The 27,065-nt window shown below is 41.0% G+C and overlaps 1 protein-coding gene and 1 long non-coding RNA gene across 20 annotated transcripts in view; one reads left to right on the plus strand and one right to left on the minus strand.

The window, feature by feature from the left end:
- The window catches only part of Mgat5 (alpha-1,6-mannosylglycoprotein 6-beta-N-acetylglucosaminyltransferase), a 337,418-nt gene that overhangs the window by 149,172 nt on the left and 161,181 nt on the right, over positions 1 to 27,065 (minus strand). The gene's annotated exons all lie outside the window — the stretch shown is intronic.
- LOC101721641 (uncharacterized) lies at positions 11,271 to 19,677 on the plus strand. Its single transcript, XR_015445325.1, has 2 exons — positions 11,271 to 12,297; positions 17,515 to 19,677. It is a non-coding gene; the product is annotated as an uncharacterized LOC101721641 (long non-coding RNA).

Here is a 27,065-nt window from a genome sequence, read left to right on the forward strand (position 1 = left end):
TTTCCTTCAGGAGCAGGACTGAGTTAAGCACAGCTCACACATTTCTGACTATTCTTATCAAACTCTGAAAGGCATTCTGGGTTTGGATTTTAAGGAAAATTAGAGGGAAAAATATATGTATGTGGTCTATGGCTGTGTATATTTATATTCCTTTTTTGTAACTGAAGAAGAAAAGAAAGAAATGTGGAATCAGTGTCCAATCTTTCAGCTTCCCTGGGCCACACTGAGTGATGAGAGATTGTCTTGGGCTACACATAAATATATAACATAGTTAACATAGGTAACAATTTTTTAATATTTTTATTATAACACTTAAAAAGGAGAGGGATATATCCATAAAACCAGTGAGCTAATCTGACCTTGTTTCTGTGAAACTAATGCATCAATGCTTGGTTGCTAGAGTCTAATAATTAAATAAGAAAATTTTACATGTCCGTTTAGTAACAATAACTGCTTATCTTCATGGGTCTACATGTAGGGAGGGATACTAATGTCAATACTGCTGTTCTACTCACCAAGTCCTAAAAGCACATGTAATGTCTGAGGCACAAGTTTCGATCTGACTGTATGTGGTAGGTGCAGAGGGTGGAGCTAGCATTTGGTTGTCACTTATGCAGGCTACACTGGAATACCACAAAACTGAGTCACGAAAAGTAGCACTGAAGTCACATAATAATGTCAAAAGTTTATGATCTTGTGTGACCGTACTACTGGCTGTCCAGGGCTGTACATGGCCTGCAGGCCAGGGGTTAGACGTGCCTGCCATAAGGTAAGGCTGGCTATATATATATATATATATCCTTAGGCTATTTTGATGGTATAAATTGTCAAAATAAGAGTGTTGTTTTTAAGTCACACAATGCCCTCTTTATTGAATGACTTGTCACCAGTCTTAGCACAGTTCTTGCTAAAGGGTGGGGATTTGAACTGGTCTCCTAGACATCTTCAAGAAGGAAGTGCTTTCACTAATCTCTTTTTTTTTTGGTACTGGGGATTGAACTCAGGACCTTTGCTCTTGCGAGGTAGGCAGTGGAACCACTGAGCTAAATTCCCGGCCCCCACTAATCTGTTAATAGGAGCTTCTGTTTTCACCCTCTCACCTAAACTGAGTTTTTTGTTTTCTTTTGATTTCTTGGTTGTAGTCTTTAACCTTTAATAAATTTAAAAATAAAATTAATACAGTTTAGAACTGAGATGACACTTGGATAATAAATTTTAGGTATTAGGAAAGTAGAGAAGACCAGAACACTGTCAACACTTACAAGAACTGCAAACCTTTGGGTACAAGTTTGAAGAAAGACTGGGAGTTATTTAATTTATAGGTTTTGAGTGATTTAGCTAGAGCTGCATGAAGCTTACATGCCACTGGCTTAAAACATACACGCCATGCCTGCTAGACAATGTCCTTGGCTAGGGACATCTGTCTCTTACCATCTTTCCTATCTAGCAGGTGCTGCTTTATGTAGAAAAGAAATATGTCTCTTATTAAGACCATTTAAATTTGGATACCACTATTCAGTTTATAAAATTAAGAGAGCAATGTTCAGATTAAATATTATAGGGATTCTTACAACACTGGAATGCTATTCATTGACTCAAAAGAGAGAGCTATTATTCATGTGAATCAATTTCTTCCTTAAGATTTTCAGCTGCTAGAGAATTTGTTTGGAGAAGTAATCTCTTCCCAGTGTAGTACTGGGCTTTTGAGTTAGATCCTGGACACTGAGATCCTTGGATAATGGATTACTATCTAAAGACCCATTCTACCATGCCAGTATCCAGAATAAACTAATTACTTGCTCACCCTCCAGCCATGGCATTAGGATGGGGAGTGGGGGTGGGATCCACCATTAAAGATGCTTTTTGTCAACCTGGAAATGGTGGGGGTTTTTTGGATACCTTAAGAACAAAGTTGAATCACTGGGCACTGGTATTAGCAGAGAAGTTTGTGTTGGAATACTTCCCACAGATAAAACTTACAGTAAGATACTGTAGGAAAAGGAAAAGCAAGAAGAAAGTAGAAGGGATCTGAGCCTTGGAAGAGGAGAACCATGCCCACCAGATAGGAGTCACATTTATACAGCTGTATCTTGGTGGGGACTCCTTAATCTGACTGGTGGCAGATGGTTACAAGATAAATGAAAGGTTACAGTCTCAATGGCTTATAGTGTTACAGAATGAAGTTTGGGTAGCTCCAAGAGGCAGGCTATTTCCCAAAAGAAGCAGATAAAGGCGAGGCCCAAATCTGCACATGAACTGTCTTATACTTCTTGAGTGACCCCATACCTAAGCATTTGTGGGGGAGACTCTTGAGGAAAGCTCTAAAGTTGGTCAAGAAATTTTAGCTGCTGGTCATTGTACAGGAGGAAGACTTGTAAACCCCTGAAGTCAGATGAGTTCCATTAATATTTCAGTCTTCAGTGAAACTCAAGAAGGGTCTCATATTAGGCCCAGGACTCTAAGATGTCCGTAATGGGGCGGGGGGGGGGGGGCTGAAACAGACATACTCTAACAAACCATAACACCAGTATTTCTAAGTCCATGGTGAAAAGTAATTTAACAGCGACTAGAACAAAAATATCACCCTTTAGAGGAAAACAACAGATCCTAGGTACTCTACAATATAACATTATAATATCCAATATTTCCACAAAGAACGACTAGATATATGGAAAAACATAAACCAAAGTCAAGAAAAACAATCAACAAAAGATGATGTAAATGCTGAAGAATCAAAAAAGAATGTAAACCAGTCATTAATATTGAAGACGAAAAATAATCATTAGTGAATGAAAAAGAATCCTCAGCAAAGAAATAGACACTTGGGGGGAAAAAAATCAAAAGAATTCCAGAACTAAAAATAGATTACCTAGCAGGAAATATCACAGAATAGGAGGGCAATCTGCAGATGGTGAACTTGAAAAAAAAAACAAAACACCAGAAATATCCAATCTGAACAATATGGATTGAAGAAAATAAAATAAGCAGAGCCTCAGAAACCTGTAAGAAAATATCATGTAGACAGTTTTGGGGTAGTCAATAAATGGATGCCAAGAAATAGGAAAGAGAAAATGGAGGAAAAAATACTTGAAGAAATAATGGCCAACAACTTTCCAAACTTGTTTAAAAAATTAACTTCAGATCCAGTAACTCAGTGAACTACACATAAGATAAATATAAAGACAATAACATTTGTAATAAACTGCTAAAAGCCAAAGATAAAAATGGTAAGACACATTACATAAAAGAGAACAAACGTAGATATGTCACCCAACTTCTCATCAGAAAAGGACGGAGGCTGGAAAACACAAACAGCATTGCTTAAGTGCTGAGAGAAATCTTACTGTCAGCTCTGAATTCTTTATGTCATTGAAAAATGCTGGTTAAAAAAAAGGCATTTTCAGAGAAATAAAATGACAGTAGAATCTACCACCAGCAGACCTGGTAAGAATTAATTTTAAAACAAACAAAAAAAGCTCTCTTGGTTGCAAAGGAAGTGACATCAGATGGAAATGTGGAACTCCAGAAGGAAAAGGACTGAATCAGAAATGTTAATATATGGGGCCAGGGATTTAGCTCAGTGGTGCTGCATCTGCCTAGCAAGCTAAGGGGGAAGGGGGTGATGTTAATATGTGAGCAAATATACAAGACCACAGTTTTTTCTTCTCTTCATTTCTTTACCAGGTAATTGACTGCTGAATGCAAAAATTATATTAGGATATAGTGAGGTTTAAAACATGTGTGGATGTAACATATGTAACAACACTACAAAGGATGGTGGATGGATATGAATTAAACATTAAGTCTGCCAAAATAGTCACTTCTTATCTGCAAGGGATACATTCCAAGACCCCAGCAGGCACCTGAAACTGCAGATAGTGCTGAACCTTATATATACTGTTGTTTCTTATACATATATACCTATAATAAAATTTCATTTATAAATTAGACACAGTAAGGGATTAACAATAATAGAAAAATTATAACAATATATTGTAATAAAGTTTATTAGAGTATAAGTAGTAAAAGCTGTAGATTTGTTCTTACTGTAGGTCACAGGAATCTCAGCACACAATTTTTTTCCCTTAAACTAAGAACTTTCACTTTTTCACTAAAAGGGGAGACTTTGCATATGTGAATTGCCAGCAATGCCACTCTTGCACTTGGGGGCCATTATTAAGTAAAGTAAGAGTTACTTGAACATAGCATTGTGATACACTGACAGTCAGTCTGATAGACAGTTACTACATGAATACCTGGCAGGTAGCATGTACAGAATGAATACACTGCACACAGGGATGACTCATCCCAGGAGGGATGGTGCTATACTTCATCACGCTGTGAGGAAAAGCACACAATTTAAAACTTATTTCTGGAACTTTCTGTTTAATAATTCTGGATCACAAGTGACCTTGGATAATTGAAACTGTGGAAAGTGAAACCATGGACAAAGTAAGTAATATGGTAAGAAAGTATATTGCAATCTCTACAAAGGATGATCCTAAATTAAATCGCACAGTCAAATCTGATCCTCTGCCTGTTTTTGTAAATAAAGTTTTATTGGAACACAGCCGTTCTGTTCATTCACACACTGTGGTTGCTTCTGCATTACAATGGCAGATTTAAGAAGCTGCAACCAAGATCAAGGACACTGTAGTTCCCAAAACTGAAACATTTTACATCTGGGCCTTGAGAGAAAATGTGTCAACTTCTATCCAATAGAGTCCCTTGGTCAGTCTTCTACTTAGAGAATATTTTTGGTGTCTGAGAGATGAAGTAGTGGTGACTAGCTTCTTCCCAAGTCTCTCTCATTTTGAGACAAAGGGTCCTAGTTTCTGCAGAACACTCACGCCCGTAGGGTGGAAGCCGAAACAAAACAAAACAAAAATAATAAAACAAACTGACACTGTCATCATGGACTCCTGCCCACGCTTATGAGTTCCAGCATATTCTTATTCTCCTCCACTCAACACACATCTTTTCTTCCCGGCTGCCTGCTCTGTGGACGTCAAGCCCACCCACTGTCAGACACAAAGAAAACAGCCTTATAGAAACTGTTAAACCAGCTTCCACAACTATGTTAGGCCAAATCCCTTTAACAAATCCTTAATATACTTATAGCCCTCCGGTGGTTCTGGTTCTCTAATTTAATCCTGACTAATATAAATAAAGAAAAAATTTAAAAGCCAAGTTGGTTCTTTGAGAAGATGAATAAAATTTATAAAGCCATACCAAGAGTGATCAAGAGAAAATACAAATTAGCAATATTAAGAAAGAGGGATACCACTACAAATTCTACAGAGTTAACAGAACAGTAAGATTTTATAGAATAATAAGGGAGTATGATGAATAACTTTTGGCAGTATAATCTATTACTTAGAAAAAATGATAGGCTCATGTATTTCTGTCTGGATTGTTCACAATAGTCTAAAGCTGGAAACGATTCATATGCTCATTATTGGAAAAATGGATAAATCAATTATGGTATGCTCATACAACTGAGTAATTTAAAAAATTTAAAAAATATCATGCAGGATTAAAGAATTCAGACGCCTCAAAACTGTTCATATATGCTTTAATTTTTATGAAGCTCAAGAACAAATAAAATTCATCCTCGGTGATAGAAATCAAAACAATGAATGCCTACAGGGGATGAAGACTGAAGGAAAGAAATCATGGGGAAACATTCTGGGGTGATAAATATATTTTTATCTTGCCTGAATTGCTGCTTTTATGGATGTATACATTTATCAAAACTCATCAACTTGGACACTTATGATCTGCGCCCTCCATTGTATGCAATTTTGCTCTCACACAAAAATTAAACTAAGGTACTTAAAAATGTATGCCTTCTGTTTGACTTAAGAACACAGATATGAGAACATTATTTTCCTTTGCAAATCTCCATTTATTAACCCCTTGCCAATCACCCTTATGGAAGGATTTATTCTATAAACTCACACATTTCCTTAAGCACTTCAAATAACAACATCCTCAATGACTTCCAGTATTACACATGGCATTGTGGGCTCAGAGAGCCAAGGCCTCCATCAGTTTACGCTGGATACATAAACACACAAAGAACTGAAGTTTGAACTTTATTCTGCAAATTATAATCGCAGAGTTAGTACAAACTGTTGAAGCATTTTTCTCGGTTACAGGCTGCATTGAGGTGTCTCAGAGCAGAGTGGACTAACTGTGTATTTATAGTGCTCAGCTTTAAGTTAAAGAGAGGTTTCAGAATCAGGTTTCCCTCCAAAGGTATCAGTTCAAGTGCAGAGAGTCATCAGCACCAGGATATAATTCACTCTCAGCACTCAGCAGAAAGGCTGTGATTGCACTCCTACTCCTATCTGCAGGCTTTGACAGAAACCACCCGGCTTCAACTGACAATATGCAACCCAGCTTCTCAACCTATTTGCAGTACCTGGCTCTCTGCCTCACACACTAAGCCCCACAATAGGTCTTGAAAAGGGAAAAAGGCTGAAATGAGGAAATGGGGAGTAATGAGGAATTTTTATTTTCTCACATCGTGTAGAGCTAATAAATCAAATGGCTAGAGAATAGCAGAGAACAGCTGCTTCCTGCAAACATTATACCCAACAACCACTAGTATAAGAATTCTAATTTTACTTCTACTCTGATCAGTAGAACACAGAAGCAAATTTAATAGCAACCTCTGCAATAGAGCTGCAGATCAAAGAGTAATCACTAGGAGATAATGATTTCCATATTGTATCACAAGCTCTCATAATATGAGTGTAGAGATATTCGGAGAGTTACACACAAGGTCAGTGCAAGGCAAGGGGAAAAGCAGGGAGCAACTGGTTAGAAAGAAGCAAGGCTTATGTGCTGTGGGGGTGGTGATTGCTAAAGGAAGGGGTCACTGCCACAGGAGGCCTTGGGATACTGATTACTAGATTTAAAAATGCTAGCTCTGAAACAGGAATTATGAGAGGAGAGGATGAAACCCATACACACCAAATTAAGCAAGTTTTGTGGAGTAGGAGGAAACAAAGGATAAATAGCAGGTATTTACCTGAATAGTATCTAAATAGTGGGAGGGAGGAAGACAGATAGGCAGGCAGGCAGGGAGGGTAGGCAGTTCTTTTAGATGTCCCTCTTGTTTGGCTTGGTTCTATCAGCAAAGAATTAGAAGAGAGGTTGCAAACACCTTAGCAACATGTGTAGCTCATAATAAGAACATCCTAATGTAGATATACTCCATGAAATAGTAAAAGAGCTAGACAGTGTTATATGCCTGTAATTCCAGCACTCTGGAAGGCTGAGGCAGGAGGGTAAGTTCAAGCTCAGCCTGGGTAACTTATTAACTCATCTAGACCCACTCTCAAAATCACAAGCAAGGTCAGTGCAAAGGCCCTAGGGTTTAATCCCCAACACAAAAACAAAAATTTTTTTAAAAAAGCTATAAAACCTTAAACAAAAATCCTATTTCCGTTTAATGAAAATAAGATTTTAATTAAGGTCATACAAATCATGTTCCAAATCCTACCTAGCCCACAGGTCTAGCTGAACCAACCCCCTTAACAATGAAGCTAAGAGTAACATTTAATCTCCAGTACCACCACCAAAAAAAAAAAAAAAAGTACTCTAGCCCAAACAGACATCGTCAGCCTGCTTTATGGACCTCTGTAAAATTTTTAGTCTGTACCAAAAACTCTAGAACTTTGGTATTCTGTTTGACCATAATACTCTACTTGAAATGTGTTTGTGCACAAACACGTACATAACCAGAAAAGACTGCAAAGTCAGTAAGATTAACTTCTACAAGATCACTGGTCACTTACCAGTCTTTTTAAATAATTATTATCCACAGCAACACTAGAACAACTTTGGGTATCTTAGTTATCATAATGTTGCTGGGACAAAATATGGTACCTGACATACACAACTTAAAAGGAGAAAAGGTTTCTTTTGGTTCACAGTTTCAGAGGTTCTGGTCCCTGATTGGCTGGCTTGAAAGCAGAAACCTTTTGGTGTAAGGATATGGTGGTGCTCATGTCAGGAAGCAGAAAGGGAAAAGGAAAAAGCTAGAGAGAAAGAAAGGGGAAGAGATGGTGAAAAAGAGAAAGAGGGAGAGAGACCCTTCAAAGACACATGATCTACCTCTTCCAGTTGGGCCACTCTCCAGTTCAGCCCCACTTCCTAAAAGTCCATTCAGTTACAAACTTCATCAGTGGACTGACCATGAGATTAGGGGTCTCATGATCCAACTGCCTTTCAAAAGCCCCACCTCTGAACCTGTGAGACTTTGGGGATGGTATTTAGATCCAAACCACAATACTGGCTCATATTAATTCATATAGATTTTATGAATTGTAGATGATGGTGGTGGTCCTGATACTTGGACAGATCAAATTTGAACTCAGAGGAAAAGCAATGATACATTCAGGCATTTCTGGGAAAGATGAAGAATTGCTGTTCAGAAGACTCAGGTAAGAATATTATTCCCTTTATGGCAGATTAGTGTAATCCACTATGTGTAAATACCACATAAACTTGAATCATTTGTAGGAAAACGGATGCATGTTGAGACCAGAATGTTAAGTGAAATAAATCAGACACACAAGCTTAAATATCACACAGCTGCTCTGCTATGAGAAAGCCAAATTATAAATAAAGAACAAAATAAAACATAATAATAGGAAGTAGGGAGACAAGAGCTTTCTCACATGGGAAAGAAATCAAGAGAAGAATGGGAAGAAAGGGGGACGAAAAAAGGAATTAAGATGTGTTATGTACATGTACCAACTCCACACAAGAAACATAAACATTATGTACTGCAAACATGTACTAATAAAATCAGTTTTAAAGATTCTTATCCTCAAATGGGGATATTTCTTTTCATAGCAAAAGAGAAGAATTGTTATCTTTTAAAGGTTACTCCCTTCTGTTCTTTATCCTTCCTCATTCAGAAATAAAGTGGAGTCTTAAACTGATTTCATGCTCTTTGCTTTGAAATCATCTCAGCTGTTATACATAACACTCAATCAGCCTCCATTCTAACCCATGGCCTCTACCCACATATGCACACTCAAACACCAAAAATGAGTTGTATGGGAACAGTTGTGAAAGATTATTTCCTCTTTACATACTTGATGGAATTCACTATCTAGGTCTGTAATTTTCTTTGTGGGAAAAATTTTTACTTATTCAAAGTTTTTATTTGCTATTTAGACGGTTTTGAATTAAAATAGATTTACTGGTCTTTCTAAAATTTCTCCATTTCTACAAAATTGTCTGATTTGATGGTATAAACCTATAGTACTCTCTTAAAATCTTAATTTCTGTACTGCCATTGGTGATGTCCTTTCCTTCATTATTTTGATAATTAGGTCTACTTTTTTCTTTCCTTCAATCTAAGTGATATTTGTCATTTTTCTTGATCTTTCCAAAAAGCAACTTTTGGCTTAATGGATTTTTGTATTGTTTTGATTTCTATTTCATTAATTTCCATTCTAACATTTATTATTCCATAATTTCTGTTGGCTTTGCCCTTTTTTTTAGTTTTTTTTAGTGTAGAGGTTTAAATTATCAACTAGAATCTAATTAAGTGCTTATGTCTATAAGTTATATTGATATGTCACACAGCCAACAATAATTACTTTTATAGAATCTTAAACAAGAAAAAAAATACTTTTTAAAAAAATTTATCTTCTCTAGTATTCATGTCTTTGTGTACATTCATTTTACCATCTTGTATCATTTACTTTTGGCCTAAAGAACATCCTTCAGTTTTTCTTTTAAGGTAAATTTGCTTAGCAGCAAATTCCCTGAGTTGGCCTTTGTCTTTGTTTTGAAAAATAACTTTGTTGGAAAAGTAAGTACTAAGTTTTTCCTACTTTTTTCTCTTTCTGCACTTTGCATAATACTGTGTCTGGCTTCTATTGCCTCTGATATGACCTGTTTTTCGCTTGTTGCATTTACAATTTTCTCTGTCTTTTAATAGTTCTAATAAAATGTGTCCAGCTGTCAATTTCTTTGTGTTTATACTAATTCTAATTAATTGAGCTTTTTGTCAGTAACCAACACTTCTAAATTTTGGAAGTATTTAGCAATTATTTCTTCATGTGTTATTTCAATTTCTTTTTTTTCTTTCTTCCTTCTCCTGGGGCTGCCATTACATATACAGTAGTATGCGTGAAGTCATCTACGTGTCTCAAACAACTCCCCTTTTTATTATTAGTGTTTACACACTTTTCTTCATATTGGTAATTTCAGATTTCTCTCCAGACTGTTTCTGTTGACAACTTAAGTACTACCATGAGTGCCTTCAGTCAAATTTTCACGTCAGTTATTTTCCTTTAGAACCTATTAGAATTTCTATTTGATTCTTTTTAATAGTTGGTCTTTGTTATGATTCGGTATTTTTTGAGTTATTGTCATTATATTTTCCTTTAACTTTTTAAAACATGGTTTCCTTTATTCTTATAATACTTGCTTTGAAGCTAAGTCTGCTAAGTTCAAAATCTAATAGGGACTGAGATACATAATGGATGTTGGGAAATGGGAAGAGAAGTGTTCAAATGGGAAGGGGAACAAGGAAGGAGGGAGGTAGAAAGGAAGGAAGTGACAAGAAAAAAAAGTGAAAATAGAAGGAAAAAATGGAAACAAAGCTTTTGTACATGAGGAGGGGAGGGGGCGTGACGGGGGAATGGGATAAAATAAAATTTATTTTAAAAAATTCAAAATCTAGAGAAATTACTAGTCATTGTTTTGATTACTGATTATGCTTTCCCCTTCTTTGCATATTTTGGCTGAAACTAGAAATTCTGAAATATATTTAACAGCCATAGATTTTTCTGTAGGGTTATTATAGTTGCCATTATTTTGTTTAACAATCACCTAGACCAGTGATGGTGAACCTTTTAGAGACCGAGTGCCAAACTGCAACTCAAAACCCCACTTATCACAAAGTGCCAACACTGCAATTAAACCCTAATACTGACACTTTAGTTTAGAAAAAATAACTCTACATTACCATGTTTTGTCTTAAAAGAAGAACACAATAACACATATGCCATAGGTTCGCCACCACTGGCCTATTCTAAATCTGTTTCTCTAGGGTGTTCGGCTATTTTTATCTCTAATCAGAGTTTTCGGTTTTGTTTTTCAATTCTTTTTTTTTTTTTCCTAAGTTTGGACTGTTCCTGTGTTTGCACAGCTTAGTATTAAGCCAACGACTAGTCAGAGTGTGTACATAAATGTCTCAAGTCAGTAAGAAGTCCGCTCTCTGTTAATATATATATGAAAGTCTAAATCTATCTTGCCTTTTCTTTTTCTTTTCCGTGCTGGTCCTCTTGTGTTCCCTCTGTGTTTGAACATAGGTTCACAGTTAGGTAAGGATGAGTAGATAGCTTGGAGCCTCTCAGGTCTCTCCTGAACAGACTTGTGGATAATTTATCTAAGCCACTTATGGCTGTTTTACTTCCTTGATCACAAATATTTGAGTAGTCTTCTGGTTCATTGCTTGCCCCAAATCAGGCAAAATCCTCAGTTTAGCCATGTCAATGGCTTTCCCATTATCAGCACTACTGTTGCTGATAAGCTCCTGAGGTTGGACATCTGGCTGATCCTCTGTCAAGGAAGCCGATTTTCCCAGCTTGCCCTGCTACCAGGTATAGGATAAGAATGGCAGCAACTCCAGGTAAAAAGACTATCAACTCTGACTGTTCTTACACAAGTTCATGAGTGTTTCATGAGTAATCACTTTTTAACTTGCTAAGTACTTTTGGTCAATTTCCAAAACCCTAAAATGGTTACATTTGACAATTTTATCTAGTTTTATCACTCCTTTTGCAGAGGATTTGGTGAGCTGCTCCCTTCCCTGTGGAGAGGCAACAGCTCTGTAAGTATTAAGGTGGACAACTTGGATTTCCTATGAAAGGGTTAAGTGAAATATTATAGAACTTGCTGCCCAGCTCTGAAGAAGTTAGGTGTAGGAGAAAGTGATAAGAACAACACAAGGACACGGAACTAGGGAAAAGAAAACACGGGACTGTCTCAAGGCCTGGGGACTTTCCAGATGTGCCTTATGTAAGATGTTTTCTATTCCTGAGTGCTATAAAAGAGAGCAGTAAAGTCAACAAAGTAGCTCGGATGCTGGGAGCTCCCCCAACTCTGTCTCTTTGCCTTTCTTTTTCTTCATCCTCACTCCCCCATTCAGGTACTGTTCAACAAGTGACAGCGGGCTCCGTCATGGGTGGCGCCCGAACAGGGACCTGAGTACGGGGGATCAGAAGTGAAGGACGCCGCGGTTTTGTGGGCCCGGAGGAGGTAAGGGCGGCGCAATACTCGGGGGTTAATACGGGTCAGGGAAGTAGTCGAAAGCTTTTTGTGCAGACCCTGAAAAATTTACTGCACGCCCGAGGTACTCGGATTGGGCAACAGCAGCTATGTAACTTTTTAGAGTTTGTAGAGAAGGTCGGTCCTTGGTTTCCCGAGGAGGGCACAGTTAGTTTAGAATTGTGGAATAAAGTAGGGAAAAAACTCCAGGATTATTATGAAGGCCATGGTTCTACCGAAGTTCCAATAGATACTTTTAGTCTGTGGGCTCTGATGAGAGACAGTCTAGATCCTCGGCATGAGGGAGATCGAATGGGACCGGGAAAGGAAGAATCCGTGCCTGCTCCCTTAGGGGACTCTGGGGTCCAGACCTATGCTGCGCCCCCCGAGGAATCCGAGGGATGTCTTGAGCCTTCTTGCCCCCCTATCATGAATTCCTTTCTGGGGAGCGAGCCATTGGACCCAGGAGATGCCGAATCATTGGAGGAAAAGGTTGCCAAGTATAATAATGAGGAATGGCCTCCCGCACCAGTGGTGGCCGCTGCGGCCCCTGTTCAGTCCCTTGAAGATCAGGGAGTGGCAAAACGGTTTGATCTGCTGGAAAAAAGGCTTGATAAATTAACCCATTGTTGGGAGGAATTGATGATATCCAAAGTTTTGCCTCCCCCCGTGGCCCCCTCGGATCCTCCCCCCCCCCCAGATACTCTGAGCCGATCAGAGTCATGGATCCCTTTGTTGCATTGACGCAGAAACCCACTAATTTGCGGTTCCTGTTTTGCCCGACCACGGCCTTGTCCCCAGTTCAGGCCAGTTTGACCCGTGCGGCAGAACAGGGGGAAAACCTCCAGGGGTTTCAATTGACCTGCCCAGTTTTTGATACCGTAGATGCCCAAGGTCAGGCGATTCGTGCCCATCATCCCATTCCTTTTCAACAATTAAAAGAGTTGAAAATGGCACGTGCTCAGTATGGCCCTACTGCCCCGTTTACCCAGGCCATGCTAGAATCCTTGTGTACAGATGCCTTGCCCCTAGGGGATTGGAAACAGATCGCCAAGGCCTGCCTTTCGGGAGGCGATTTTCTCCTTTGGAAATCCGAGTATGCAGATCAGTGCCAAAAAACTGCTGAAATAAATCGAGCCAACAGAAATAATATTGATTATGATATGCTGGCAGGAGAAGGGCACTATGCGGATATCGCTAACCAACTAAATTTTCATCAGGGAGTCTATGCCCAAATTTATGTTGCAGCCAAGAGGGCATGGCAAAAATTGCCTTCAACGGGTCAACAGACAGAGGATCTATCAAAAATTAGACAGGGACCCGATGAGCCTTTTCAAGATTTTGTGGCTCGCCTTATGCAAACTGCCAGCTGCCTGCTCGGGGATTCCGATGCAGGGCTGCTCTTGGTTAAACAACTGGCTTATGAAAATGCTAATACTGCTTGTCAGGCTGCCTTACGGCCATTCAGAAAAAGGGGCACCATTTCGGATTATATTCGGATGTGTGCTGATATTGGGCCTTCATACACTCAGGGCCTAGCTATGGCCGCGGCCCTGCAGGGAAAAACTGTAAAGTATGTGTTGTTCCAATAATCCTCTAAAAAACGGAGTGCCAGAGTTCCCGGTCCACCGGGAAGTTGTTTCGGTTGTGGGCAAATGGGACATCAGATTAAACAATGCCCCAATCCAGGGCCGGCTGCCCCCGTTCCTCAGAAGAAAAGAGGGGGGGCCTGAATTGTGCCCTCGATGCCGATGAGGCAACCATTGGGCCAATGAATGCAGATCAAAAAGAGATGCCATGGGAAATGTACTCCCGGCGGGAAACGGCCGGCAGGGCCCGCTCCAGGCCCCGAAACAAATGTATGGGGCCCTGCAGAACTTCGTGCCAGCTCAGAAAGGAAATCCATTTCTGACCTCTTCCAAGACACCTCAGGCAGCGCAGGACTGGACCTCTGTTCCTCCACCTTCACAGTATTGACCCCGGAGATGGGGATGCAGGCTTTGCCCATGGGGGTGTGGGGACCTTTGCCTCCAAATACAGTCGGTCTCCTGCTAGGACGTAGCAGTAGCACTATGACAGGCCTTTTGATAGCTCCTGGGGTGATTGATGCAGATTATACTGGTAAACTTAAAATTATGGCACATTCCCCAGGGAGTGTTACTGTTGTGCCTGCTGGACAACGCATAGCCCAGCTGCTTGTTTTACCTCAAGTTCCCTCCCCCATGAAAGCCTTGCAAGCGAAAAGAGGCGATCGAGGATTTGGCTCCTCTGATGCTTATTGGGTACAGAGCATCGGGGCTCATAGACCAGAATTACAATTGATTATAAATGGGAAAAAATTTAAGGGGTTGCTAGATACCAGAGCTGATGTCTCGGTCCTCCGATTAGATCAGTGGCCCTCGACATGGCCCCAGAAAATTACCGTGACACAGTTGCAGGGGATTGGACAAACTCGCGATACCGAGCAAAGCAGCGATATGCTTTCTTGGTCAGATGAGGAAGGACATACAGGGCTTTTCCGGCCTTATGTTATCTCTGGCCTACCTGTTAATTTGTGGGGTCGAGATGTCATGAAAGATATAGGAGTCTATCTTTATAGTCCCAGCACCCAAGTTACGCAGCAGTTAATGGATCAAGGACTTTTACCTCACCAAGGGCTGGGAAGTCGGGGTTGCGAGCCACGGCAAGCCTTGCAGCCTGTGCCCCGCCCCGAACGAAGCAGATTGGGATATTTTTAAAGAGGGCTATTGGTCCCCCTGTACCCCATGCCGACCCCATCACCTGGAAAAGTGATGAGCCCGTGTGGGTAGACCAATGGCCCCTTACCAAGGAAAAGATATTGGCTGCCGAGCAGTTGGTACACGAACAGCTCGATAAAGGACATATTGTCCCTTCCAATTCCCCCTGGAATTCCCCCATTTTTGTGATCCGGAAAAAATCTGGAAAGTGGAGGCTTTTACAAGACCTTCGCAAGGTTAATCAAACCATGGAACTTATGGGGTGCCTTACAGCCTGGATTGCCGCACCCCTCTGCCATCCCTCAGGACACATATAAGATAATTATAGATTTGCAAGATTGTTTTTATACTATTCCTCTTGCAGCTGCGGATTGTAAGCAGTTTGCCTTCAGTGTGCCATCCATAAATTTTAAAGAGCCAATGAAACGATATCATTGGGTGGTCCTACCTCAAGGAATGGCCAATAGTCCCACCTTATGTCAACAATATGTGGCCCAAGCTGTGGAGAAAGTTAGACAGGCCTATCCTTTAATGTATATCATCCATCCTACTTGCGTCCAAACAAGAAGGATTGTTATTGTCAGCATATGCTCTATTACAGCAAGCTTTGCGAGAGATAGGATTAGTCGTTGCCCAAGAAAAAAATACAAACTTGCCCCCCTTTTCTATATTTGGGATATTCTCTCCATCCCCAGAAAATTCAAACTCAGAAACTTCAATTGCGAAGAAATAAGCTCAAGACCCTGAATGAGTTTCAACGATTGTCAGGAGATATAAATTGGCTTCGTCCTTCCCTAGGGTTAACCACCAGGAAATTGAAACCTTTGTTTGATATCCTTCGCGGGGACCCTGATCCTTGTTCCCCTCGTGAATTGACCCCTGAAGGACGTTTGGCCCTAGGGAAGGTAGAACAAGCCATTGAAAATCAACAGTTGCGTTATATGGATTATTCCCATCCTCGGGCTGCCCATATCCTCGCCACTCCACATACTCCTACTGCCGTCTTACGGCAAGAAGGACCGCTTCTGTGGATTCACCTGCCTGTTTCCCCAGCAAAAGTGATCGTGCCTTATTTTGAAGCTGTGGCCCAGTTGGTATGTTTGAGTAGAAATGAAGCCAAAAAATATTTTGGACAAGAACCCCCTCTTTTTATCCTTCCCTATGATAAAAAACAAATTGATTGGTTATTTCAAAATGTGGATTGTTGGGCCATAGCTTTTACAGGGTATAGAGGAGAGATTAATAATCATCTGCCCAAACATAAAATATTACAATTTGCTGCTGTACATCCCTTTGTTTTTCCTCGTGTTGTTTTAATGACTCCTATAGCTCAGGCTTCCTTGGTGTTCACTGATAGATCCTCCAACGGTCGAACGGTTTATGTTATCAATGATAAAATACATCGCTTTTCCGTTAATTCAACGTCAGCACAGATTGTGGAGTTGTCTGCAGTGGCACAAATTTTTGATCTTTTAGCTACCCAACCATTCAATTTACATACTGATAGTATATTGCCCAAACAGTCCCTTTGCTAGAGACTGCTGATCAGATCATGAGCACACAAAAAAGGGTGCTGACCCTATTTCGACAAATTCAAGTTTCCCTTTGTTCCCGAAAGTTCCCTTGTTATACTGGACATATTCATACACATTCTGGCCTCCCTGGCCCTCTTGCCAAAGAGAATGATATTGCTGATCGAGCTATGCAGTACATAGCCCTTAGTCAACTGGACTTGGCTCAGCATTCTCATGCTTTACACCACCAAAATAGTTGTAGCTTGCGAAAGCAATTTCATATTACCCGTGAGGCTGCACGACAAATAGTTAAACAATGCCCCACCTGTCCCATACATCATTCTGTTCCCTATTATGGAGTTAACCCCAGAGGCTTAATGACAAATCAGTTATGGCAGATGGATGTCACCCATGTAGCGACGTTCGGAAGACAACGGTATGTACATGTTTGTGTTGATACGTTCTCGGGTTTTATCATGGCGACGGCCCAAGGTGGAGAGGCCTCCAAGTATGTTATAGCCCATTGTCTTACATGCTTTGCTGTAGTGGGGCTTCCTAAAATTATTAAGACTGATAATGGCTCAGGCTATATCAGTAAAGCCTTTCAAGTCTTTTGCAATGAATTAGGAATTGTTCATAAAACAGGTATCCCATATAATCTCCAAGGTCAAGGTATTGTTGAGAGAGCTCATGGGGCTCTTAAAGTACAATTACAAAAAATAAAAAAGGGGGAGCTATATCCCTTATCACCACAAAATTATCTACATCATGCTCTTTTCATTCTAAATTTCCTAACGGTGGATGCCCAGGGAGTGACAGCGGCCGAACGTCTGTGGCATCCCCAGACTAAAACATCCTATGCTCAAGTTCGGTGGAAAGACCCCCTCACTGGACTCTGGAATGGCCCCGACCCGGTATTAATATGGGGATGAGGGCATGTCTGTGTTTTCCCACAGGATGCCAATGGCGCCCACTGGCTCCCAGAGAGATTGGTCCGGCATGCAGATACGCCTCCACTCCCTCCAAGTGTGCCTGAGGATCCTCCTGCTGACGAATCATCATGAATCAAGCCTGGGAGAGCTTTTCTGGACCTATGTGCTGGATCCTCCCACGGCCCACCCACACAGTTGGGAAGATGGAGGGGTGATGGTTTGGGTCAATGATACACGATGGCTTGGCAAACCAGCTCTCGCTCGTGGCGAGAATCCGGAGCAGAAGGGGATCAATTATACTGGGGTGGGGGTAGGAACACCCATATGTTTTTCCCATAATCATTCATCTTTTGGATGTTTGACGCTGGGCCCCCAACTCTTGGTGGAAAAGGGACGAGATGATTGCCCCTCGGTGATCCATGATGTATTTCTTGTCATGCCTGTTGGATCTGAGGCCGATGGTACTGTCCCCCAAGAGTATCCCCCATGTGGCCAAGGACGATGTATCAATGAGACTGTGCCCTGGGAAAGGTGCGTGGGAAATACCCTCCGACGCTACAATATCACCGGCTTCACCACATATATCTTGGATTGGTCCGCCTCCCGCCCTGCGTTGAATGAGCCTTCCTCACCATCCCCAGAGGGGCCGATACGCCCGGTCTCTGCTGGACTTTGGTGGACATATACAGGATATTCCCAACCTTATATTTGGAAAATAGCAGCGGCCTTTGCACAGCTCGATGGGAAAACTGGGAGTGGTAGGGGGCAAATGTTGTCAAGAAATGTCACCGTGTCCGACGGCCGTTGATGTTATTGCTGGGGGAGCTTGATGTCATCAATGTTTCTGCTTCTGAATTGTATAATGTTTCTTGTATTAATTGTAAATTGAGTAATTATATAGCCTCTCCTCTACCCGATGGAACCCGTGTCATGGTTCTCAAACATCCCGGGTTTGTTATGATGCCGGTTAATATTACCGAACCCTGGTATTCCAGTCAAAGAGTACAGGTTTTGGAAGAATTGAGGCAGGCCCTTCGAAGATTTTGTAGAGGAGCAGGATTGATTGTTGCAGGCATTGCTGCCCTGATAGTTCTCATTGCTTCCTCAATAACTGCTGCGGCTGCCTTAGCAACCTCTGTACAAACCGCACATTTTGTGAATCAGTTGTCTGAAAATGCCACCCTGGCTTTAGAAACGCAAGAAGATATAGATATAAGATTAGAACATAAATTGAATGCTCTCTATTCTGTAGTTCTTCATTTGGGAGATGAGCTACAGATTTTAAAATTAAAGTATAGGTTGCAGTGTCATGTTAATTATCATTGGATATGTATAACTTGAAAAAAATATAATATTTCTAAATATGATTGGGATAAAGTTAGATTACATTTGCAGGTAGTGTGGCACCATGCCAATTTGTCATTAGATCTCCTTCGTTTACATCAGAAAATTGTTGATTTACAAGAGGCGGAGCCCCTCCAATTTGATGCCGCCGAGTATGCAAGTGATCTTTTGGGGCAGTTAAAGAGCAGTTTGCCCTCGTTGATGGGGATCCCCCACTTGCTTGTTAGCTTGCCAGTGTTGGGAGGGATCGTACTCCTAGTCTGCCTTCTTGCTCCTTATTTGCTTAAGACAGTGGTCCAAGTTCTCTCCCGAGCCTTCGGAGAAATCCATGATCTTCGGCTTCGTGCATTGCCCCCTCGGCCGGTCATTTAAAGGAGGCCGGTAGTCAAGGACAGGTAAGAGAGGGCCTAGGAAACTACCAACCTAAGACAGAGCAAGGAGGGCATAAGTCCCCTTGTCTCCATGACGGGTAAGGAGTTTCTCTGAGGCCTCCTGCCTAAGACAGGCACGGTCATCCATTCACCGCTTCTTTATATATAAAGAAAGGGGGAGATGTGGAGAGCCAACAGCTCTATAAGTATTAGGGTGGACAACTTGGATTTCCTATGAAAGGGTTAAGTGAAATATTATAGAACTTGCTGCCCAGCTCTGAAGAAGTTAGGTGTAGGAGAAAGTGATAAGAACAACACAAGGACACGGAACTAGGGAAAAGAAAACACGGGACTGTCTCAAGGCCTGGGGACTTTCCAGATGTGCCTTATGTAAGATGTTTTCTATTCCTGAGTGCTATAAAAGAGAGCAATAAAGTCAATAAAGTAGCTCGGATGCTGGGAGCTCCCCCGACTCTGTCTCTTTGCCTTTCTTTTTCTTCATCCTCACTCCTCCATTCAGGTGTTGTTCGACAAGTGACGGTGGGCTCCGTCACTTCCCCATACTGAAAGTCTTGCCTCCAAACAACATCGAGTTTGGAGAAAGAATTACAAATACAAACATGAATGAAAACATGAATTAGAAAAGTATAATTTCCTTGTGTTAACCAGTTTTGGAAAAGTAATAATTTTCATCCATCTTTCCTTTTCTGGATTCTACAGCTCTTACCATTTAAATACTGGGTATTTTTTTTCCACATCCTAATCAAACATCAAGTCTATTTTAGCAAAGTAAAATAAATAACAGAAGACAGAGACGTTAAGTGAAATAGATTACAGTATCTACTGGATAAGGTCTGTTGTATAAAAGGATTCTCTATTTTTCACTCATGTACTCTATGAGACTAAGGAAAAGTGATTTTTCTTTCAAGTACTAAAATTCATTCCACAAGGTGAAAGGGAGAAGGCAGGGAGGGGCAAAAAGAAAAAGGAAGCGAAAGAACCATTAGGATTAGTCATATGTTGCAAAGAAACAAAGAATATTTAACCTTCCATCAATAAAAACTTGAAGTCAAAGATATTAAGAACAGGAAACTCAGGAGAACTGAATGAGCCAGGCAGCCACTCTCTTAATACCAAACCAAGTAATTTAATATTTGGTGGGTATTTAGTGCCCACAAATTCCAGAAACTGACTCCCAGGTTTAGCTAGTTATACATGTTCATCATGACTTTTTTAAATTTGCATTATGTTTTAAATATCAAGTGATCATCTCCAATTCTCTTAAACACACCCACATAGAAAGCATAGCAACTCAAATACAGTGGAGTTGGTCTACCTAGGTACGTGAAATTTAGTGAATTTATACTGTTCGCCTCCTTCCACTCCCTCTACCCCACCTCTTGGCCTAAAAGGCCTAAATGGCCAAGATCCCAGTATTCTCTTACCACAAACAGAAGTCCAAATAAGAAAAAACATGTATGTATAAGGTTGCCAGATATTATTAGACAAAACCTTCTGCCTTTCCACATAATTTCACCTTTATCTTCTACTTCCCAAATAAAAACTGTAGTCATTTTGGGGGATATTATTACAAATAATAACATTCTTGTGGTTTGGAAGGAATGCTGTAAATCCATCAAACCCGTCCTCCTACCTTAAAGCAGAATTTAGAGGAAGACAGGAAGATTTGTTGTGTTAAAAGTTAAAAGGCTGAACTGAAACACAGATTACAACTTGGCATAATTCAAGCTTCTTGAAACTACTCTTGTTGGGTATCAAAGCTGCCCAAACCCGTTTCTGATAGTTCCAACAGAAACTGAACACCCTCTTCCTGCTTGGTTGAAGCCAATAACAGCAATAGCAAGCCAGCAGTCAGCCACTTACTGCTGTTTTTGTAATCTTTGGGAAGAATCTGGGTGATAAAATCAAGATGGAATGAATATCTTTAGTAAGCAATGAAACTACCTACTAAAATTACAACAGAGACAAGAATAAAACAGAAAGCCAATGGGGGTGGTGGATACTGTCAACACTATGAAGATTTCTTTCCAATTATAACTTATTTCATAGTTCCAATGTTTGGAAATTACTGCAACAGGACATCAAAATAGCTCATGTTCCCTGAGTGAAGAAAGCTATGTAGCTGATTGGGCGTACTAAACTCCCAACTCCACTGCCAATGTTAGCAGATGCTTCGAGCACAATCCAGCTCTACCATGGCTACATTCAACTCATACAAAGTTTAACCACGGTTTCTGCATTTTTCTGGCCATCTCTCATTTTTCTGTTCCTTTCTGGCAATTTCAACATGCTAAAGTGCCTCCAAATGCTAACCAATATATTGGGCATCTAAAACTGTGTTATCTAGACCTGCTTTGTATAAAACCAAAGCTGTCAGCATGCAAGTTCCCTCATGGAGAACTTGACTTGTGCAGCGATATACTTGCAACAAAAAATCCTTTGTTAGGTTATATATTTCTAAATTAGTCTCAGAAATATGAATAGCAGGCCAGGTGTGGTGGCCCATGCCTATAATCCCAGTTCTCAGGAGCCTGAGGCAGGAGGATCACCATGAATTTAAGAGCAGCCTGGGATACACAGTAAGTTTAAGGCCAGCCTGGACTACATGGTGACACCCTGTCTAAAAAAGCAAAACAAAACACACACACAGAAACAAACAAAACTCAAAACATAAATAGCACATCCCAAATATATAAACCTACTGGTTTTCTATGGCAAATAAAATCCCTATATTTAAACCCTATGTTAAGACTTGTAAATGTAAAAAGAGTAAAAATGAAGATAGTTACTTTCCTGCCAGCATGGGCATCTTGCCACAATGTATAAGGTCCATGGGGCTAGACTGACAATGAGTCCTTTAGCTATCATTAAAGGATGAAACAATGCAGACTAGCCATCCTGAAAGAAGGAAAATCACTTACGCTTAACACCTGCAGGCTTGTGCTAGTTTCCTCCTATACTTATACTAGAATCACAGCACGATCACCAGCCTACTGCTTGGAATCAAATGCCCACTGATAATGTATTCATTTGCAATTTAATGAATCTTCCATCCATTTTCAATTTTCGTATTTTCCACTCACTGAATAGTAACACTTATTATTATATACATGTTACGAAAATAGGCAAGAGGGGCCAGGGTGCACAGTGGTACCCAAAGTGAATTGCAATGAAAGGAAAACAGGCTACCGGTCATGTGTGAAGGTCTATTAAGGACCCATGCTTCCCCAGAAGTATGCCTGCCTGCTTATTTTTAGAAGTGACAACAATGGACATGCCCTGAGCCAGGCACACAACTGGGAAGGCCCAGGACCTCCTTCATCTGAAAGCTATCTGGAAACCCTGCCTTGAAACACAGCCTCGAGGGCACCTGCCTGTTCCTATGAAAACTTAGACATCTAGCTCAACCTAAGGGGATTTAAAAGAGCTTCAAGAGCAAGTCACATATATACTTTGACAATGACCTTCCATATGCCACGAGGATCTACAGTATAATCTCTGGTTAAAAGAGCTGGCAATGGAGCAAAGAGACTTCAGCCATCAGCTGTGGCCCAAGACAAAGAATACAGATGACACAGATCCTAGTAAGGGGGGAGGGGTACACTATGATGTCTAGGGGCAGAGGTGAGTAGTAGGAGGGGACAAACTTGAAGTCCAATGAAGTCATAAAAATTGGAGGACCTGAGAACCCAAAACCCTTAATTTCAAATATTCAGAAATCAGAACCTAGCTTTATCCCCAAGTTAGAGCTGCTGGCAAGAAACTCTCATTAACCCTTACGAGGTGGAGCAATGAGGTCATCATTGTACATAAGAGTCAGGCAAACTGTGAGAGCAACCTCAGAGAGCAAAGATGCTCCTCTCTGAGCTTCACTGGTCTCCTCTAGAAGAGGAGAGAACTCGTGTAAGGGTTAAATGAGATGCTATACAAGAAACACCACTGGAGCTGAATAAAAGACAGCAAGTTTCAGGCTGGGTTTCTTCATGTCTTGATTCTAGTTCCTCCCCCTATAATCAATAAATAAATGGGGGGGGTGTAATGCTCTGCTACTGCTTCCTGTTCTGCCTTTCCCGCTGTTTTTGAGCTCTGAGGACTTGGACACAATCTGAAAAATCAGGCTATTACAGTCATGGTTAGTTGCTAAGGTGATATTCACTAAACTAAGCAACATCCATTTGCTAAGGTAAAGACAAGTCCCTAATTCATTCATTCTAATTAATTCTCTGTGGGCCTTCCATAGATTAGAAACCTCAAACTGCAGACAAAAAAAAAGATATAATCATACATGCCAACCCCAACACAGCAACCAGAGTGAATAATTTGAGAAGAAAACAATCCAGAGGAACAGTCATGGAAAATTCTAGAATAGACTGGACTCAATGTGTACTGATACAAAAAGAAAAATGACGTACCATGCTAAGAAACCACCAAATATAAAACATCAAAAGAAGATCCCAGGAGGGGCCACACTGTAAGTTTCTAGGAAAAAATGACTAACCAAGTAATCATGGCAGCAGCTGTCATATTGAGCACAAATATATTCTCACAGTATCAAATGTGTGACCTTGCCTTGGCATTCAGAGCTCTCAGCCTCAGCTTATCTGACTCTTGCTCTCAACTCCATATCCTCGAGACACAATGGCCTCACTCTGGCCTGTAGATGTGCTGAGGATTGTCCAGTGTCTTGGACTCAGTCCTTGCTGCTCTGTTTTGAGTCATTTTCACAGGTAACACAGTGACTCACTTCATTCAGATTTCAGTTCAGACGCTTCTCCCTCAGAGGCCTTCCCCAACCATCTTAAATGCATCTTCTTCGTCAGTTTGGGTTGCTATAACAAATTACCACAGACCGAGTGTCTTGACCAACAGAAATTTATTGCTCACAGGCCTGAAGACTGGAAGTCAAGGTACCAGCATAACAGGGCGCTTGGTGAGAGCCCCTGCAGGGTTTGCTTTTGGTTGTCTTCCCCTCACAACCTCACATGGCCAAGAATAGAGAGCAAAAGTAAGATTTCACATCTTTGCCTACAGGGGCACTAATCCCATTCACAGTGTCCATGTTTAAGACCTAATCACCTCCAAAAGGCCTCATGTCCAAAGGGCCCCACCTCCTTACACCATCACATTGATAGCTAGGATCTCAACAAAGGATTCTGCAGGGAAATAAGCATTCAATCCACAATATACTTTCAACTCTCCCAGGCAAATTTTTCTTTCTCCCCTTAGCCCTCTTTTTGAGACAATGTCTCATTTATGTAGTTCAAGCTGGCCTTGAACTCATTATGTATGCAAATTTGTCTCTTAACCCTGATTTTTTAAAATCACAATTACCTCGACTTGACAACGACGACATCATCATCGGTAACTTTATTTCCAGTCTTTCTCTCTAGAATGTAAGGTCCTTGAAGTGAGGCTCTGCTCATTTTATTTTGCTTTTAACTATAGAAGCAGATCAGTAAGAACTTTAGAGTTAGTTAGCACTCAATAGTACTCAAGTGGGCTCATTTGCAAAACTCCACTAAAAAAGAACCATTTTCTACTATGCTTTCTTGCCACATTGTTGAAGAGCTCATGAAACTGGTTTTACTTTACAGGCTCAGTCCCTTCAGTATGTGTTTCTCTTCTGACAGCAAATACCACTTATAGGAGCATCCCCAGAATCAGCAAGCCCTTGTGTCACAGTGATTCACTGCCCCTTATCAGGGGGAGGCAGCCTTTTTAACGCAAAACCAGCCATGGAGGCTTCCTGTCCAGCCAAGAATTGAAAGATGATTGAAGATATTTAAGAAGAATCATTTATACAAGCAAAGATCAGTATAAACCAAAGTAGAGACAAGAAACCTCATGTTTGCATGTGGAGAGGATGCAGGAAGGAAGAATGTTAAGGGAGCAAGAGGATGAACAAACCACCAGCCCCACGTTTACTGCGCTGTAAGTGCAACTGGTCTCTGCCTGTCATCTACTTTAATTCACCACAAAACCTCCAGGGACTACTGAGTGGCTGTTACTAGGCTACATCAGAAAAAGAAGAGACAGTTCTGGCCAGAAATGGTAAGACCCAGAGCTAAGAATATGTAAGAAGTAGGAAACTGCTTTTCTCACAATCATCTTACTAATTCCAAGTGTACACTTTTAAAAGAAAAGATTCAAATAAGAAAATGTGCGCAGGACTAATGGATGCCTCAGTCTGCCTTGAATCTGCATGGCCTGGAGACTTCAGTACAACCTGACAGCAAGCCCTAGTTCCAGGGTGGGTCCTCAAGACTACCTTCCAGTGGATGACTCACTAGGAGGATATGGGGGGATTCACTACATGCACTCATGGTGCATAGTAGCAAATACATATTTACAGCTGAGACTTATTTCAGCAAAGAGACACAGTAAAATTCAGCAAAAGGAAAGACTCATGGGCCAAAGTCCAGAAGAGACCAGGTTCAAGCTTCCAAAGGTCTTCTCCTAGTAGAGTTGTAGAGGACGTGTTTATTTCCTCCAGAGATGTGTTGTGACAACTTCATTAGTCTGTTTTCTGTTGCTAATAACATAATGACACAGACAGACAGAAAGGAGGTTTACTTTGGCTCATAGTTCTGATCCAAGATCTGCATCTAGTGGTGTCCTTCTTGCTTAGAGAGTCCCAAAGTGGCACAGGGCACACATGGTCAGAAGCAGTGAGGGAGTGAGAATGTGTGTGTGTTATCTCCCCTTTGGTCTCTCTTCCTTTAAAGCCACCAGTATTTCATCTGGGAGCTCCACTCTGAGGCCTTCATCCTAATCTCCTCCCAAAGGTCTTACCTCTAAACATCACAGCTGATTGTTTCCAACTTAATACCTCCCGATGTATATTAAACTCCAACGTGAGTTTTCAAAGGAAACAAATCATATTCAAAGCATAGCATGACACAGGTGAAATGCTGTCTACCAGGAAAGCTCATTAGGGTCTTGACGCCCAGGGATTTTACTGGGAGCTAGTCTGGTAGGCACCATACATGTGCCAAAATTCTGCACTCTCAGAAGAAAGGCAGGTGTTGAGCATAAACTGAAGTGTTTGTGCCAATTATTTAGTCACAATCACTCACTCTTACTAGGGAATGATAGAACAAGAACCCTTTCAAAATCCAAATTCCCAGATGCCAGCCCACAATCAATCATGCAAGCAGGCAGGCCTTTCTAAGAACAAGTCTCAGGGCAGCCGTGTTCACTTTTTTTTTTTTTGATACAATGATGCACACCATACCCTAGGTTCTATATATATACACACAACACAGACTATACTGCCACCAAGATGCCCCCACCTCAGGCAGCATACAGGAGACTGGCTGGTGACTTTGTGCCTGGATCACTACCCAAAGGCATTGTTGTTGTCAAGGACTTGGAACAGTCACAGATAGGAGCTGGGCACAGTGGAAGCAGCTGCCCTGTCACAGGCAGAGGGTGAGGCAGGTCCACACTAAAGAAGAAGCCCCATCAAGCGAGGCCATGGAAGGGGAGAAAGAGAGACAGCTAAACTGCACTGTGCAGCTTCAGGGTAAGCATAGCCCAGAGGGGTGAGTCTGGATCCAGAAGGGGACAGAACTGATGGTCACAAGATTGGACAAAGAGAAGCTACAGGAAGTAGACTGGGTAACAAGTGACATGAAAGACACACCAAAAAAGACATGCAGCTTGAACATGTGCAAAGTCTTTCAGCTTCCACATGCTCACCACTGTTTTCCATCTGCTGGTTTTGTTGTTGTTGTTTTTAATGTTACCTGTTTTTGTAAAGCTGTGGAAACAGTGACAAGAGGTTTGACAGGTAAAGCCCGTTTTGCACATCTGATATTTCCAGAAGGTGTGAGAGCT

The sequence above is a fragment of the Heterocephalus glaber genome, unplaced genomic scaffold (assembly GCF_053883595.1).
Source record: "Heterocephalus glaber isolate CG9 unplaced genomic scaffold, H.glaber_assembly_v1.0 deba00000347, whole genome shotgun sequence".
In the NCBI taxonomy this organism is placed as follows: Eukaryota; Metazoa; Chordata; class Mammalia; order Rodentia; family Bathyergidae; genus Heterocephalus; species Heterocephalus glaber.